The sequence below is a fragment of the Micropterus salmoides genome, unplaced genomic scaffold, assembly GCF_014851395.1.
Source record: "Micropterus salmoides isolate LMB-PRFRI ecotype aquatic unplaced genomic scaffold, ASM1485139v1 Ms_hic_scaffold_2639, whole genome shotgun sequence".
Taxonomy (NCBI): Eukaryota; Metazoa; Chordata; class Actinopteri; order Centrarchiformes; family Centrarchidae; genus Micropterus; species Micropterus salmoides.
Window position 1 is genome coordinate 14,099 of NW_024041861.1, and position 14,786 is coordinate 28,884.

A 14,786-nucleotide genomic window follows, 5' to 3' on the forward strand; every position below is an offset into this window, starting at 1 on the left:
GCCCTGAAGAAAGTGAGGGGAACGGGGGAACCTTCCAGACAAGTGGTAGTTGAAGTGCCTTCTGATCCCCAGCCTGATAGGGAGAAAGTGAGGCAGATTGTGGGAACCCAGTCATTCCTGGCATTCATGGTAGATGTTCTGTGGGCAGTTAGAGACCAAACCAGAAGATCTGACGTTATTAAAGTGGTGGTGGATGCTGCAGAGAGATTTCTGGAAGAGGCATGTATGGGTCCAGAAGAGTTGCACAAGTATATGAGACAGAAACTGGAAGTTTACGAAAGAGGTAGGGGAAAACAAAAGATCACTGACAGTAATGAGGAATGTACTGGGGGAAGAAACATGGACATAAATGATGATAGGTAAATTGCTGATGTTTTACATCTTACAATGGAATGCACGGAGTTTGATGGCTAATGGACAGGAACTTAAGAGATTTGTTGATGAATTTAAGGATCTACCAGAGGTGATATGTATTCAGGAAACTTGGCTTAAACCATGCTTAGATTTTGTGATTCCTGGATATGAAAGTAACAGATATGATAGAAAAGGAAAGTCTGGGGGAGGGTGTGCAACATTTATAAGATCAGATGTACAGTATCAAAATGTAGAGATAATGTCTAAACTAGAATGTGTTATAGTAAGAGTTTGGGGACAGCACAGGTGGATTAACATAATAAACATGTATAATCCTTGTTTGCAAATAAATCTAAGCGAGTTGGAGTGGGTTATGGAACAAGTAGGGACACCGGTCATTTGGGTGGGGGATTTTAACTCTCACAACCCTCTTTGGGGTAGCAGAATAAAAGATAATAATGGGAGCACTATAGAGGAATTTATGGACAGGTGGAGATTAGTTTGTTTAAATGATGGCAGGCCAACTAGATTTGATATTAGAACAGGAAATGTTTCATATATAGATTTGGCATTAGCGTCCAGTGAACTAGCTAGGGTTGGAGAGTGGGATTCTTTGGACAGATATACAATAGGGAGTGATCATTACCCAATATTATTGAGGTTTGGGAAAACTTTATTGAGTGAAGAACAGGGTAACCAAAACTTATTTAATTATAGTAAGGCAGATTGGGCACTTTTTTCTGAAAAGTGTAACAAAACTATAGAGGAAGTAAATGAGGAAGGGACAATAGAGGAATGGAATAGCAGCTTATGTGAAATAATTATGAAAAGTGCAATTGAATCTATCCCGATAAAGAAGTGTTCTAAAAGGAAAATTAGTGTGCCATGGTGGAACAAGGACTGTGATAAAGCAGTAAGAGACAGGAATTGCGGGTATAGAGCATTGAGGAAACATCCAACAGAAGATAAAGCAGTAGAATATAAAAGACTGCGAGCCAAAGCACGCAGAGTGATTAAGACTGCAAAAAAAGAGTGCTGGAGAAAATACTGTGGAAAACTAGGGGCAGAGACTGCAGTAACAGAAATATGGCGGGCAGTACATCGTATGGCAGGAAGTAATAGGAAAAGGAAAATGCCAGTTTTAGAGGAGGGAGGATTGTTTGCTACAAGTGATTTGGATAAAGCAAAGCTATGTGAAAATAGCTTTAGAGCTGTTCACAGTGGAGCTAACATTGGTGAAGCAGGTATAAGGAAAAGAAATGAGATATTAGAGCAAAATCGATACAAACTTGAGATAAATAATGATAATTCTGATGTGGGTAATTTATTTTTCTCATTAGAAGAATTGCACAGGGCAATTGGAAAAGGAAGGAAAACAGCCCCGGGAAAGGATGGTGTTAGCTATGAGATTGTTAAGAATCTTAGTGACAAAGTTTTGGAGGAAATCTTGGCCTTAATGAATCACATATGGCAAGAGGGAAGTCTACCTAGCACATGGAAGCATGCACTGGTGGTTCCAATATTGAAACCAGGGAAAGACGCTTATAAGGCAGGATCATACAGGCCCATTGCACTGACATCAGTCCTATGTAAAATAATGGAAAGGATGGTTACAGACAGATTGGTTTATAAGTTAGAGAAGAAGGGATGGTTTACATCAGTACAAAGTGGATTCCGTAGAGGGAGAAGTACCATGGATGCCGTTACGTCCCTTGACAGTGATATAAAGAAAGCAATGGTGAATAGAGAAGTATTAATGGCGGTGTTTATTGATATTGAAAAGGCGTATGACATGCTATGGAAGGAGGGGCTTGTCATAAAACTATATGAGGCTGGAGTCAGAGGGAGGATGATTAACTGGATACAAGACTTCTTGAAGGACAGGAGAATTCAAGTTAGGGTTGCAAATGCTTTATCAGCTGGAACAGGTATCGATAACGGAACTCCTCAGGGTAGCGTGATAAGCCCAGTCCTTTTCAATATTATGATAAATGATATATTTGAAGAAATTGGGAATAGTTTTGGAAAATCTCTATTTGCTGATGATGGGGCCATCTGGAAAAGGGGCAGGAATGTCAAACAAATAACTGAGCAAATGCAAGTAGCTCTGAACAAAGTAACTAGTTGGGGTGAAAAGTGGGGGTTGAGGATATCAGTGGAGAAATCAAAGTATATAATATTTGGTAATAAGAAAACTGAATGTGGTGGTTTATTTTTGTATGAACAAGCAATTGAGAGGGTTAAAGAGTTCAAATTTTTGGGTGTGCATTTGGATGAGAAGCTAACATGGAAAAAGCAGATAGATAATGTTGTAAATAAGTGTGAAAAGGTATTAAATGTAATGCGTTCCCTCTCAGGTAGCACATGGGGTGCAGGCAGAGATACTCAACTAATGATCTACAGGGCAATGATAAGATCTAGGTTGGATTATGGATGTGTGTGTTATGGGACAGCCGCTGATACACATTTAAAGAGGCTGGAAGTAATACAAGCTAAGGCACTGAGACTATGTTGCGGGGCCCTCCGTACAACTCCAGTCCCAGCTTTGTTGGTAGAGATGGGGGAAATGCCATTGTCAATTAGACGGGAGAAATTGGCAATGCAGTATATTGTTAAATTATGGGCACATAAAGGAGAACACCCTACAAAAATAGTTCTAAGTAATGCGTGGGAGTGGGGATCAGGGAAAAGGAGGAAGGAATGTTTTATGTTTAACATCAGGAAAAAAATTGAGGAACTGGGACTGAAGGAGGAAGGGATGGCCCCGCAAGTGTACTGGTCAGTTGTACCACCGTGGTTGATGTCCATACCAGAAATAGATCTTAGTATAATGGATAACATCAAACATCATGAAGGCACAGAGTATCCCAATATGGTAAAGCGAAGACTGGAAAATCAGTGGGGAACTTACCTTCAGATATATACAGATGGATCCCAAGATCCACAAACTGGGAAGTCAGGCTTTGCTTTTTATATCCCACAATATGAATATGTAAAGCTTAAACGACTGTCTGAGGGGGTATCGGTGTATACAACAGAACTTCTAGCTATTATATGGGCACTAAAGTGGATAGAGGAAGTGCAACCAAGGAGAGCAGTAATATGCTCAGATTCGGCTTCAGTGTTAAAAACTCTGGGAGGAAGTAATATGGGAGCTCGGCCAGATCTGTTTATGGAGCTGATGGTTCTGTTGTATAAAATCGAAAAGGCTGGAGGGTCAGTGGGATTTCTCTGGGTCCCTGCACATGTTGGGGTAGAAGGGAATGAGGTGGCAGACAAGGTAGCAAAAATGACTCTGAAAAGAGATATTGATTTAGAAGTTTGTATTGGGGTCACCGAATGTAGATCTGTCATTAAGGAAAACACTATAGTAGTATGGCAGAGGCAGTGGGAAAAGGAAACAAAGGGCCGGCATTATTATGCAATACAAAACAAAGTAAAGACAGAGCAGAGTTGCTTGGGTAAATCCAGAAGACAAGCTGTAATTATGACAAGACTAAGGCTGGGACACTGTGGATTTGCATGGGATCTAGCGAAGATAGGCAAACATGAGGATGGGCTCTGTAGAACCTGCAATCAACAACAGACTGTTAATCATGTGTTTATGGAATGTCAACAGTATAAAAGGCAAAGAGAACAACTGTATTCTGAGGTAGCAGGAGATGGACTACAAGCAGTGACATTGAGAGATATTTTGAATCCTCATGAGAACCAATCAAGGATAGTGGAAGCAGTCATGGATTTTATATCTGCAACAGGATTAGCCCTCTGAGAATGAAGGTGCTATAAAGCGATACCGAGACTGAACTGTGGGTGGCAGCAATATGCCGTAAGGCATCTAGTCTGCCGGAAAGCCAGTAGAAGAGAAGAAGAAGAAGAAGATACAGGGCGGGAACGTTACATGCTGCGCGCGCTCCCGCGGACGGCAATTAGTTTTCGGCGGGCGATCACTTTTCGCCACGACACCTGTCTGCTCTGCTGTCCAGTCTTTCTGGCCACGAAAAATCTGATTTCAGGTCTGTTAACACCTTATACAGTCTACAGCACACAGTTAAATACGGGGACATTTCCGGGACAGCTCATTAAACCCGGGGACTGTCCCCGGAAAACGGGGACGTCTGGTCACCCATCCCACGGTCACGTCCGTGTTTTCTCCAGTTTTCACTGTTTCTGTAAATTGGTGAAACAGCGCCCCCATGGATTGTAACGCCTGGTAACAGCAGCCTGTGTGGCCAGAGGTGGTATTGCACTCGAGCAGTTGCGCCAGTCGTGTAGCAGGTGGAGGTGATTACGGACGGTCAGACGCGTCACTGTGAGACTCTGAATGAACAGGACTCTGGGAATAAACGGTTACTTTATTTAGCGAGTTAAGTTTGTAATATTAATCAGACAACCAGCCGGGTCAGCGTACAGTGTTGCTAATCCTGTCTGCTAACGTGTTGTGTTGGCTTGGTGAGCTAGCAGCGATGGCGGGAGAAGTTCTGTTAGCAAACAAACAAAATGGCGTCACGGTGACAGCTGCAGCGGCCGTTAACGTTATCTGACTCGGATATGGAGCAAGTCCCCTCCATGAAAGACTGAGGATTGGACTAGTATGTGAGTAAAACTTAAATACTCTGGTTCTTGCCGTAACAGTTGTTTTGGAGGTGATATGTTTCTTAAATGTAGTTACATTACTGCCTCGACACTTACAGCTACAACATCCGGTTCGGCAGTTCCAGATCAAAAACCACTAACTTACCCCCCCTAGAGCTGTCAGATCTGGACTAGAATGTTTCAGATTTGTGAAACATTTCATCTATTTGTGAAAATGCAAAAAAAAAGGACGATTTATATGTTATTGTTTTTTAGCATGTAAGTTAGACCAACGGTCTGTAATACGAAGTGAGGTAACCGGCTTATCCAGGTGACGTCAGGAGTATATATATATATATATATAAAAATATAAAACCCGTCAGTAGTAATAAATAACATATAAAACCCGTACTACGGAAGGCGGATAACCGGGGTCTGTTGCCATGGCAACACAGGCCGCATCTGTAAACTGCTCCGAGCAGGTTTTGTTGGTGGTTACCTCGAGGTTCCCCTGCACGTGGACTCCACACCACATCTGTACTCAGTGTTCAGGAGGAGAAGCAGGATATTAATACACTCCGCTTCATAAAATGATGTTTCATCCTGATTTGTTCCTCTGCGGCTGAAACACATCAGCATCACGTTCAGACAGCGAGACCTGCAGCCGAGCTGGGATTTTAGAGACGAATCTTAATTAATTAACGGGACAGTTTCTTAGATGGAGCCCGTCTCGAGGCTATAATTGAATTCTCCTAAATCTTTGTACATATTTAGATTGACTATTTTACATGTCCAAAAATACGGAGCAAGGGTTTAAATTCTGCACGAGTTCTTTTACTTTTCATACTTGAAGTACATTTAGCTGATAATACTTACATGTAAGTAATGTTACAATAATTTAGTATTTTATTTGTAATGGAGTATTTTTAGACTACTTTTACTTAAGTAATGGCTCTGAGTACTTCTTCCATGTAGATAAGATTTATAGACTTTATTGATCCCACACTGGGGACATTCACTTGTTACAGCAGCTCCAGATACACTTTTAATCAAAAATGGAATAGAAAAATACAATAAATAGTAGAAAGTAAATTAATTAAGAGGAAAAAAGCCCAACGTTTTAATGCTTGCAGCCTTTTCTGGTCTTACAGAACATTACATATCTTTGGGTTTTGGAAATTGTGACAGGCATGTTCACAGTGTTCTGAAGCTTAATAAACCAAGTCAATTATTAATTATTCCAGAAGATAATCAGAAGTTTAATTTATAAAAAAAAAAAATTCCAGTCAACTCCATAGAGTTGTGAAGGTGTTTTAATAATAATAAATCAAAATAAAACAATTTACGACTGACAAAGGTGTAGACTGAAGCCTTTTATTACTTAACAATTCCCTTCCCTTGCTCCACCCAACATAGCAGTGAAACTAAATAAATAAATATGATAAGAACCAGCTTAAAACACAAACAGGTAGACACATTTCTGAATGTCAGTTACATCTTTGGTGACATCTAGAGGTTTTGAACATTTTCTTAAACTTACACACATTACTACATTCTGTTAGTTCAGAAGTTGAGTCACTAATGAAAATAAAGTTAGGTACAGCCTTACTCAGAGCTCTACCCTGAACTTCTGTCAGACTGAGCAGTTTGTAGTGTCAAACTTTTAACACCAGAAGCAGCTTAGGGAAAGATGTTATCTCAGAATGCAAAGGCGAACACTGAGGAGGAAACCTTTGGACTGTCACCTTCCTCTTCTGTCAGGAGCTCCTTTGAGCCTGAAGATGGTTTGAGAATACGAACCCTGAAGTTGCTGCTCTGCTGCAGAGTTTCACCCGGCAGGTAACTGCTGAACCTGAGCCTTCAGGCCAGCAGGGGGCGCTGCAGACCAGCCTGAAGTCCTTCAGCTCTGCAGAGTGTGATGAAAGCTGAGCGTCTTCAGTCTGAGCTTCAAAGGCTCCAGCAGAGGAAGTACTCTGATCCATTACTGGAGTACAAGTACTAATACCACAGTGTGAAAACGCTCTGATAGAAGTAAAAGTACTAATACCACAGTGTGAAAACGCTCTGATAGAAGTAAAAGTACTAATACCACAGTGTGAAAACACTCTGATAGAAGTAAAAGTACTAATACCACAGTGTGAAAACGCTCTGATAGAAGTAAAAGTACTAATACCACAGTGTGAAAACGCTCTGATAGAAGTAAAAGTACTAATACCACAGTGTGAAAACGCTCTGATAGAAGTAAAAGTACTAATACCACAGTGTGAAAACGCTCTGATAGAAGTAAAAGTACTAATACCACAGTGTGAAAACGCTCTGATAGAAGTAAAAGTACTAATACCACAGTGTGAAAACGCTCTGATAGAAGTAAAAGTACTAATACCACAGTGTGAAAACGCTCTGATAGAAGTAAAAGTACTAATACTACAGTGTGAAAACGCTCTGATAGAAGTAAAAGTACTAATACTACAGTGTGAAAACACTGATAGAAGTAAAAGTACTAATACTACAGTGTGAAAACGCTCTGATAGAAGTAAAAGTACTAATACCACAGTGTGAAAACGCTCTGATAGAAGTAAAAGTACTAATACTACAGTGTGAAAACGCTCTGATAGAAGTAAAAGTACTAATACTACAGTGTGAAAACGCTCTGATAGAAGTAAAAGTACTAATACCACAGTGTGAAAACGCTCTGATAGAAGTAAAAGTACTAATACCACAGTGTGAAAACGCTCTGATAGAAGTAAAAGTACTAATACCACAGTGTGAAAACGCTCTGATAGAAGTAAAAGTACTAATACCACAGTGTGAAAACGCTCTGATAGAAGTAAAAGTACTAATACTACAGTGTGAAAACGCTCTGATAGAAGTAAAAGTACTAATACCACAGTGTGAAAACGCTCTGATAGAAGTAAAAGTACTAATACCACAGTGTGAAAACGCTCTGATAGAAGTAAAAGTACTAATACCACAGTGTGAAAACGCTCTGATAGAAGTAAAAGTACTAATACCACAGTGTGAAAACGCTCTGATAGAAGTAAAAGTACTAATACCACAGTGTGAAAACGCTCTGATAGAAGTAAAAGTACTAATACCACAGTGTGAAAACACTCTGATAGAAGTAAAAGTACTAATACCACAGTGTGAAAACGCTCTGATAGAAGTAAAAGTACTAATACCACAGTGTGAAAACGCTCTGATAGAAGTAAAAGTACTAATACCACAGTGTGAAAACGCTCTGATAGAAGTAAAAGTACTAATACCACAGTGTGAAAACGCTCTGATAGAAGTAAAAGTACTAATACCACAGTGTGAAAACGCTCTGATAGAAGTAAAAGTACTAATACCACAGTGTGAAAACGCTCTGATAGAAGTAAAAGTACTAATACCACAGTGTGAAAACGCTCTGATAGAAGTAAAAGTACTAATACTACAGTGTGAAAACGCTCTGATAGAAGTAAAAGTACTAATACTACAGTGTGAAAACACTGATAGAAGTAAAAGTACTAATACTACAGTGTGAAAACGCTCTGATAGAAGTAAAAGTACTAATACCACAGTGTGAAAACGCTCTGATAGAAGTAAAAGTACTAATACTACAGTGTGAAAACGCTCTGATAGAAGTAAAAGTACTAATACTACAGTGTGAAAACGCTCTGATAGAAGTAAAAGTACTAATACTACAGTGTGAAAACGCTCTGATAGAAGTAAAAGTACTAATACCACAGTGTGAAAACGCTCTGATAGAAGTAAAAGTACTAATACCACAGTGTGAAAACGCTCTGATAGAAGTAAAAGTACTAATACTTCAATGTGAAAACACTGATAGAAGTAAAAGTACTAATACCACAGTGTGAAAACGCTCTGATAGAAGTAAAAGTACTAATACCACAGTGTGAAAACGCTCTGATAGAAGTAAAAGTACTAATACCACAGTGTGAAAACGCTCTGATAGAAGTAAAAGTACTAATACCACAGTGTGAAAATGGTCTGATAGAAGTAAAAGTACTAATACTTCAATGTGAAAACACTGATAGAAGTAAAAGTACTAATACTACAGTGTGAAAACGCTCTGATAGAAGTAAAAGTACTAATACTACAGTGTGAAAACGCTCTGATAGAAGTAAAAGTACTAATACCACAGTGTGAAAACGCTCTGATAGAAGTAAAAGTACTAATACTACAGTGTGAAAACGCTCTGATAGAAGTAAAAGTACTAATACCACAGTGTGAAAACGCTCTGATAGAAGTAAAAGTACTAATACTACAGTGTGAAAACGCTCTGATAGAAGTAAAAGTACTAATACCACAGTGTGAAAACGCTCTGATAGAAGTAAAAGTACTAATACTACAGTGTGAAAACGCTCTGATAGAAGTAAAAGTACTAATACTACAGTGTGAAAACGCTCTGATAGAAGTAAAAGTACTAATACCACAGTGTGAAAACGCTCTGATAGAAGTAAAAGTACTAATACTACAGTGTGAAAACGCTCTGATAGAAGTAAAAGTACTAATACTACAGTGTGAAAACGCTCTGATAGAAGTAAAAGTACTAATACTACAGTGTGAAAACGCTCTGATAGAAGTAAAAGTACTAATACTACAGTGTGAAAACGCTCTGATAGAAGTAAAAGTACTAATACTACAGTGTGAAAACGCTCTGATAGAAGTAAAAGTACTAATACCACAGTGTGAAAACGCTCTGATAGAAGTAAAAGTACTAATACTACAGTGTGAAAACGCTCTGATAGAAGTAAAAGTACTAATACTACAGTGTGAAAACGCTCTGATAGAAGTAAAAGTACTAATACCACAGTGTGAAAACGCTCTGATAGAAGTAAAAGTACTAATACTACAGTGTGAAAACGCTCTGATAGAAGTAAAAGTACTAATACTACAGTGTGAAAACGCTCTGATAGAAGTAAAAGTACTAATACTACAGTGTGAAAACGCTCTGATAGAAGTAAAAGTACTAATACCACAGTGTGAAAACGCTCTGATAGAAGTAAAAGTACTAATACTACAGTGTGAAAACGCTCTGATAGAAGTAAAAGTACTAATACTACAGTGTGAAAACGCTCTGATAGAAGTAAAAGTACTAATACTACAGTGTGAAAACGCTCTGATAGAAGTAAAAGTACTAATACTACATGTCATCAGTCACTCCGTATTGTTCAGAATATCGACGGTATGATAGTATTTCTTTAGTTTGTCGTTTTTTCTGAAAATTGTGGGGTCAAGGCGTTTTGGGCTCTGCAGAATATTTTCCACGCCACTGATCGATCCTGTAAAGTTTGATATTTAAAGTTTCATCCTGTTGGCCGCCGTGTGAAACGGGCTCTGTTGTCACATCATGTTTGCTGCCAGTTATTGATTCTTTTGTCTCGGGCACGTTGATTTCTAGCACGCCATGTTTGAAGAGCCAGAGAGGCAGTGTCCCCCGCAGGGTGTGTTTCCTGTTAAAGGTCATGTGACGGGCAAACTTTAACGGCTGTAAATGTTTCTCATTGATCCTAGATTCTTTGGTAAATGGAGAGAACAGAAAGGGAAATTTCTGACCTCCGACAAGAAAAAGAAAAAAACGGAACGCCACTTGAAGTTGGATTTCCTACTTGGAGTAAAATATGTACTTGAGGAGCAGCAGCCGAATGACGACAATGGCAGCTCCCATGGAAGCACATTGTAGATAGTAAACAATAACATAAAGTTTATTTGCATGCGTTTTAAAAAGTTAAAAAAGTGTAAATACTATCAAATAGTAAAACCTGTTCTGCATGTAAACTGATGTAGAAATCTGTTGCTAGGTGACTCATCTTCTCTGCACAAAGGTTATTCTGTAAAATGAAAAAATTGCCAAAACATTAGGAAGTATAATGTCGGCTACAACGTTTACTGTGTTTTGAAGACGACCACTTCAGTTTTCAGTGCAACTGGGTGCACAGTTGATAAAGAGTTTGTCACAGTCAGCTGTTTATTTTGTTCACTTTCAGCGTCGGGCACCAACATGCACCTGGAACGCTTTGAGGTTGGAAGTCGGATATTTCAGCCTGGAAATTTCCCAGTTGGGAACGGTCTGGAACGCGGCATTACGTTTTGTAGCCTCGTCTGCTTTTAACAGCCGGGAAATGTATTAAGCCAATCATGCGGTTCGGTTGACGTCAGGGTCTAGTACGCATGCGTAGTACAAGTTTAACCGGTGGGGAAAAAGTCATCACATTTTTTCAGCTGTTCATGCTGCTTCTATACATGCAGGTTTTACAACACGTTCATCAGAGAGAGGCCTTGTTAGTCCCAGATAACTGCCCAGAGGCGTTACCAAGATGGCTGCCGAGTGGCGACACTCACCTAAAGCGGATACGAGTTGCCTCTGTCCTGGTCGCCATGGTAGCGATCTGTCAATCAGCTTGTAGCCCCGCCCTAAAGCCTCCCCTGCTTCCTGGTCTCTGTTCCTCTAAATGGGACCATAATTTACTAAATGAACACCATGCTGTGTTGAAGAAGACTTGAAACTAGCGACTGAGACCAGAAACTCATCAGGAAAGTGTTTACTGAGGGAATAAATCAGCTGACAAGTAGAAACAGTTTCTCACAGACTTCTATACAATCTGAATGCTGCTAAATATCCTGTCATCAGATTATTATTCAGGGCTGTTTCTCATGTTGTTGTTGTTGTTGTTGTTTGTCAGATGCAGAGTCGGCAGCCGGTGCTTCTGGTTCCTCTTCCTGTGCAGCAGCAGATCTCAGCGCTCCTCTGGACGGTTAGTTTCCTCTCTGAACCTCCTCCATGTGGATTTTAAACAGTTTACACATAAAATGTGTTTTTAGCAAAAGAGAAAAACAGGTCGATGTGTGTTTGTCCTGCTCTCAACGTCTCCTGTAGCTTCAACTACGGACGTGTAGAACTTAAGTTCACCTGGAAAGAAATGCTTTAAAATCTATTTTCATCAAAATTGACATCAGAACATCACAGATCAAGAACAAAGGATTAATCGTCAATCAGGAAAATGTTGGAGGAAGTTTCAGGTCCCTTACTTAAGTAAAAGTATTAATACTACACTCTGAAAATACTGTTACATGTTCTTTCAGTAAAAGTATGTGGGTATAATCCGGAAATGTCCTTAAAGTAATAAAGCAGTTAAATGTTAGATGTCCTCTCCTCAGATTCTTCTTCCTCCTCATTTAAGTGCAGCTGATGATTCTTTGCATTCTGGATCAATGTGCTGATTATTTCCTCCATCGATCCACTGATTGTTTGGTTGGTAAAGATTCTGCCGCCACAGTTTCCCAGAGCCCAGAGACGCCTTCACGAGCTCAACGTTACTAACAAACATCAGTTATTACAATCATTCAGAGGAGAAGCTGCAAATCTTCTTAAACAGCTGTCAGTTCAATACTTGAATAAACTCTTGGAAGGTTTAATTTATAACGAAACATCAGATTTTATAAACTCTTCATGTGTTTTATGTGTACAAATCTGTTAAATACTCGATAAAGTACAAGTAGCTGAAATGTGTTCAGTCCAGTACTTCTACTACTTCTCAGAGACCTTCCTCTTTCATTCCTGATAATGAAAATAATGGTTAGCTGGAGCCCTAAATGAAACACAAGTCCTCTTTCATATTTAAAACTTAATTCCTGTTTCATTGAATTAGAATTTCCCCTTTTTCCCCTTGTTCTTGATGATGATCCACCTGCAGTGCTGGAGTGTGGTTTTCTTTTACGAAGTCATTATTGTAATAGTGAGAGCGTTTAATAATTAATAATGAGATAATAAACCTGTTTCTGTGCAGCGGGGAGTTACAGAAGAGTTCAGGTGAATCACAGCTGACAGGAAGTGAATCGTGTTAAGCTGAGCGTGTTTGTTCTGCTGTTTGCAGGACGGGAGGACGGAGACCAGCGGCAGTCTGAGCGGGAGGAGGGACGGCCTGTGAGTCAGTCACATCGTTAACCTTTTAATGAATGTTACACAAAATAAATCCCGTAAAACGACACTCGCTCACATGTTTAAGTTAGATGCCCGGTTGTTTAAATCTGTAGCTCCGTCGTCTCTGCTTCCCCAAACCTTAAAAACATTTCAGACTAAACTTTAAACAGAGTGCAGCCAGTTTGTTTTTTCTTGGTCGCACCGCAGGGCTCTACGCCAACCTTTTCCCCGAGGAGCACGTGTAACAGAGTTTAACAAACTATTTATCTTACACATATTTATACTACATGTGTGCTTCTTCTCATTGTGTTCAACTGTGGTGTGAAACCAGTAGAGGACAGGAAGTGAAGACCCTGGTATCTGGACACCTCGGCATCGACCTTAATATTTCGTTAAAGCTTTTTACACTGATCAGTCTGATCAGGGACGGATTCACGACCCACCAGCAGCAGCCAAACAACCCACAGCAGATGGAAACAAGACTAGTGAGCAGCGTTACAGTAACTTTAGTGAATCTGAACGAGGGGAAGGCTGGAAGCAGCACATACTGGCAGACGCTCTTTCACAGAACATGGACGAGAAACTAGTTTAAATGAGTGTAATATAACAACATTTCAATTTTAATCTAATAGTATGCTGCTGGTATGTTGATATATAAATTATTTATTATTATTTTACCATGTGTAGGCTAATGTCACTTTATGTAATAGTACACTATACAGCACCACTGGTATAAAATGAATTCCATTTGGACAAAACAGCAGTTTCATATTTTCAGTTATTAAATACTTGTGCAAGAAAAATGGCCGACTTAATTTGTTAATGCAGCTATCGCTCATCAATAATCAGAACCATTCCTGCAGTTCAACCATTCATGCATTTGAAAGTTTACTGAAGCACGTCAAACCATTTCTATATCCCGCCTGTGATTGGTCAGTTGACGAAAAGTGAAATTAACGAGCACGTCGATTTTATGAAAAGTTGAACACGTTTCAACAAAAAACACCTGATATGGCTGAATATCCAGCTCGCTAAACCCACGTCCTCCTCATCTCCTCCCTGCTGTCTGCTGGTTTGGCCGCTAATAAAACTGGTTTCAAAGCACCAATCTGTACCGCGCGTATCTCGTAATTTAATTAAAAGTCCCGTAGAAGAAAACGGTGGAACAGAACAGGGGAGTGAAAAAAAAGTGTGACACAGTGTTTGAGTGTGTAAAATGATTGTGTAATCCCCGCCTGTGGTCATAGTCTACCTTTTAACTGAGCCCAGAGAGCGGTCAGGTCTCAGGTGAGGAAAGTGAGAGTGAACAGGGTGTTGACAGAACAGCTGTCAGACTATGATGGGTGTTCCTTTGATATCACACGCACGCCTGAGTCACTCTGCACCCGTCAGGCGATTTCCTGACAGTGTTGGCCATAATGAAGCCCCGCCTCTTCCCCTCAGCCATCAGTCAGTTTTTTTCTTTCTTCAACAGGACCGCAGTAGAAACCTTTTGAAGTGATCGATCAGCTCGGGGCAGAACAACACCTGTACGAATGCTGTTTAAATAATTCACTTGGGCCAGTCGGTTTGACACTTTCTGTCCCTCCCTCCAAAAGTTATTTATCAGTGTTTGGATATAAAAAACTAAAAACCACAGTTAAAATCATAAAAAATCAAAAGTTTAACAAAACAATTTACTTTTAAAACAAAACATACTAACAGACTCGAACATGACGTGCTCCCTCTCCCACCATAGTAGCGACCTGTCGATCAGCTTGTAGCCCCGCCCTAAAGCTCCTGAACACTCTGCGGTAGGGCTGCAGCCAACGATGATTTTAGTATTCGAGGCTTCTATAGATTATTTCAGCGATTCATCGATGCGTCGTTTAAGAAGTACTTTTGCTTGGCGGTGCCCCTCCCCCCCCAATAAATAGATATTTATTGGTCTTTT

The 14,786-nt window shown here is 39.9% G+C and overlaps 1 long non-coding RNA gene across 1 annotated transcript; it reads left to right on the plus strand.

Moving 5' to 3' along the window:
- The first annotated feature begins 4,252 nt into the window (after positions 1–4,252).
- On the plus strand, positions 4,253–12,920 carry LOC119919256. Its single transcript, XR_005447667.1, has 3 exons — positions 4,253–4,950; positions 11,616–11,687; positions 12,807–12,920. It is a non-coding gene; the product is annotated as an uncharacterized LOC119919256 (long non-coding RNA).
- Positions 12,921–14,786: the final 1,866 nt, after the last annotated feature.